A 4,292-nucleotide genomic window follows, 5' to 3' on the forward strand; every position below is an offset into this window, starting at 1 on the left:
CTTCTCCATCGAAGGGTTGACGCGGCTGAGGCCGTCGCGCGGCGGAACAAGGAAGAGATGCGCCAGCGGCAGACCTTGGAGCACATGCATGGCCCTATGCTCCACATGCTCAGGGAAAGAGCTAACACGGCCTTGGGCAACATCTACGAGGCAGCCGTTGGGGAGCCTTATGAGGTGAACTATGCTGGTAACCTTCAGTTCTTCACTGATGTCGTGATGCAGCTAGAGGCTCGGTCGGGCAGAGCCAACAGGTTTGTGGAGGAGAGGAGTCGTGCCCTGCTTGGACGTGCTTTTTCTCGCCTCTTCAGTCATCTTCAGGACAGGACCCCCACTTTGACTTCGATGCCGCCATCACACCGGTACCCTTGGCCATCCGGGGCGACCTGGCGCATTGGGTGGAAGACAATGTGGACGCACTTGTTAGTGCCTTCACCGCCGATGATGACGGCGTGGTCGTGGTTGTTGACGAGGGCGGCATGGTGAATGGCTCGGATGTTGATGGCGACGCAGAGGGCAATGACGAGGCCAGCGACGCCAGCGACGACTCCGGGGGTGCCCCTGAGGATGCATTGGGGGATTTATCCGATTGACCGTGCATTATTCCTGCTTTTTACCCTGCGCAGAGAGAGTTCAGGCTTGGCCCTGAAGGTTGTAAGAGCATTTTGGGAGGGGGAGCCCCTCGTGTAAAAACTTGCAGTTAGCATTTTTGTAGACATGATGTCGCTTGCATGCCTACACCGAGCGGTTAGTCTCGTGATGAGTCAATTGTCTTGTTTACCTTTGACCCGCGTGGGTCCTGAGCGAGTCCGAAGGGGGGGCCGCGGTGTCCTGAGTGCTCCCTGAATGAACCCATTGAACCTGTAACAAAAACCTCCTGAGAGGGCGCGGCGACGGCAGTCCGGGCTGCGCGCATGCTGGGCCTGGCCCGACTCGCGAGGGGCTCACGAGGGGAGGCAGCTAAAGCTGGATGGACGCAAAGCGGTGGCCAGAACACGAGAGATTGCTCGAATGAGACTAAACACCCCTTCCCCGAACACAAGCAAGTCTCAAGCTCAAATCCAACTTAAATTCAAACAGGGGAAAAGCGACAACCAAGGGAAAGGCAAAAAGGCAGAAAGGCCACGTCCGACACCTAGTCTAGTCTTCGACGTCTTCTCACCAGCGCGGAGCTAAGTGCTGCCACTGGGCGTGGGCGGGAGCCCCCGAGGCCCAAGGGCGGCTCTCCGGAGACTCCGGGGCGTGTACAGCCCCACTCATTATTACGTGAGAGTGTCATGGGGCGGCGAGCTTCACAGGCACTGGGCCTTCTTCACAGGTACCGGCCTTGCTTCATATCACCAGACGAGGGCCCCGCCTTGCGCCACACTCTATTGCCATCGACGACAGCCGGAGACCGAGGACGCCACCGATGGGATAGAGCGGTCGCCAGCGGTTCCCCCGACGACCACGGGTCCTCTGCCAGGGGTAGGCCCTGAGGCACCTCCCCGGCAGAGGGCCTACCTCCTGAGGACGCCTTGCTCCGAGCACCGCGGGGGTGAGGCCGGATCTCGGTCCCTTTCCTGCAGCTCCCGGTGCCCTCCCCCTGAGGGGTAGGAAGCTGCTGGATTAGGGCAGCCATCCGCCGCGACAACCTGTACCTCCTGTGATCCATGGTTAGCGTATGCATGTTCCTGAGGAATTAGCGATACCCGATAGCCGCTGCCTCCAGCGCGGTCGACGAGGCTTTCCCGGGGCTCCTGAAAGAGCTCAGCTTCGGGTGTCTCTTCCCCCCAGCCTGGGCCGAGGAACAAGCCATGGTCTTTCTCCTGCCCGCGTGCCCTTGATCCACCATGTGAGGCACATACGCTTCCGGGGCCGCCACCCCGAATGCCTCGCTGTAGTGCCCCATGTGCCATGCAGTCCTGCTTGAGGTGCCAACCTGGGGGTGGTAGCGCGGCGGCCCACCGGGACCGTGGGCTGTAGTGAATCCCCCTTCGCTGGTCGGAGGCGGAGGCAGCACTGCTAGTAGCCCGGCGCTGACGGTCAGGTTGGCGTTGGGGTGGCCTTGGAACCCGTTCGGAGCTGTGCGGGCGCGTGCGGGGTCTCCGTGCGGTCCGCCTTGGACCTGAGGCGGTGGCTGGGTGCAGAAGGGGTGAGCCCCCGAGGCGGCGGAGCCCAGGAGCTCTGCTACCCGCTCCAGTAGCATGTCGTGGCCGCCCTCCAGCAGCCTGCATTGTAGTAGCTCTCGGGCCACCGTGAGCGCGGCCCTTGAGTTCGCCTGCTCCCGCTTGGTGTACGGCGCCGTGGCCGCGGTGTGGCTTGAGGCCCTTGCTGCTGACCGCACCTGGCGCGGCGTGAGAGCTGGCGCCGCCTGACCGCGTCGCCCGCGGCCTGCAGTGCCCTGCGGACCGCGGGCCGCCTGGGGCACAGGGTTGAGGTCGCCCTGGGTAAGCGGCTCTGCGCGGGCGGGCCAGGCCGCCCAGGGATCGGGATTGCCCGTTGGATCGCCGGACATGATGACGACGATGTGACGGTACGCGAGGTGGCGGGAGAAGGATTCCAGCGCACCCCTACCTGGCACGCCAAATATCAGATTTCGGGTTCCGGCAGACCCTCAAGGTTCGAACTTTGGGGTGCGCGCGAAGATCGCACCTCCTACCTACCTACGTCTCGTCGCCTCGCAAGGATCTAAACTACACAAAGAACAACACAAGGGACATGAGGTTTATACTAGTTCGGGCCACCATTGTGGTGTAATACCCTACTCTAGTTTGTGGTGTGGTGGATTGCCTCAGGGGCTAATGATGAATAATACAAGGGAAGAACTGCCTCACGAGGGGAGGAGTTCTTGTGGTGGTGGTGATTCTTGGGAAGGATTGAATCCGGATCCCTTTCAATCTCTATGATGATGCTCTCTCCCCTTCGATCATCTCCCCCTACTCTGTGGTGGCTAGTCCTATTTCTAGAGCGAGGCCTTGGTCCTCTTCCCAAATATTGAGCGGGAAGGGCGCCAACAATTGGCCATTTTGAAGGGGAACATATTGTACACTTATCCTGACTAAAGTCGGTCTTCGCCTGCCAAAGACTTTGACGGTGACGCCAGCTTGGACTCCACGATGACCTCCATCCTGCCGTTCTGCTGGTCTTGGTCTTGTTGCACCGAAATGGTTGCCTTTGCTTGATACTCTTGCCTGCGCTTGCTCCCTTTGCACCAAAGAGGAAACAAGGACTCTGCGTAGGCCGGCGCCCGCCTAGCACCTGCCTGGCTCCCATCGTCATGGCTTGCGTCATGAGCACCTCGTGAGGTACCCTACCTTGATCTCTCCGCCTCCTCGCGAGCCAGCCTGACGAGGCTGTGCCCGAGGAAGCTTCCTGTCATCCGCCCCTCGAGGCTTGGCCCTCGCGAGGGTCTTGAGCATGTGTTGATGAAGATGGGCCGTACTGGGCCACTCCCTGAGCCACGCCGCAGGCCGCAGGCAGGCAAGTCTGGGTACCCCCGTTCCCAGAAAGCCGACACACACACAAGAAGAGGTGATCCATCAAAATTAGTTGCCAGGCGCCACAAAGTATATGGGCGCTGCTCGTCTTCATGCTCGTGATCATCACCATCGTCATCTCCCCCTTGGTTATAAAATTTTTCAAGTATGGGTGGTGGAATGTTCCCAGGACTTTGGAAACACAAGAAGAAGGTTAATTAGTAAAGGGAACTTGCTAACCCGCATGCATGTGGATGAAACAATTATAATTATGGTGGAAGACAAACGTACCGAAACTATGAGGATCCCATGCAAAAACAGTGCCATGAGCGGTGGCAGCAAACACAAGGCCCTCGTATTGAATTGCATCACAGTACACATCCGTGTATAGAAACTGATTTTTGAGCAATATCCATCGAGTCAAACCACAAAGGACGACAACAAGCTTGTCGAAGATAGCAACAACTTCGTAGTTGTTGTAATTCCAAGAGCGGTTGGGAACTCGACAAATTGCTATCTTCCATAGAAGACAGTCACCATGATCGTATTTGAACGTGCATACAATACCGGTGTGCTCAACCTCTAGGCAGTCTGCTGAGATTTTTGGAAGTGGAACCCGGTCACGAGTGTACACATTCACAAGTTCCCACTCGTAGTTGGACCCAATGTAAACAACCCAATCTCCATTTACGCCTGCCCAAGCCTTACCCTCAAGTGATGGCATCTTAACATCATACGTATCATTATCAAGCGGCATCAACTTGCACAGGGCGAGGCCTCCGTCGTGCCGGCGCCAGTCATTAGGGTCACGACAAAGAAGGTAGGGGAGATCAAACC

This window comes from Triticum dicoccoides, chromosome 7B (genome assembly GCF_002162155.2).
Source record: "Triticum dicoccoides isolate Atlit2015 ecotype Zavitan chromosome 7B, WEW_v2.0, whole genome shotgun sequence".
Lineage (NCBI taxonomy): Eukaryota > Viridiplantae > Streptophyta > Magnoliopsida > Poales > Poaceae > Triticum > Triticum dicoccoides.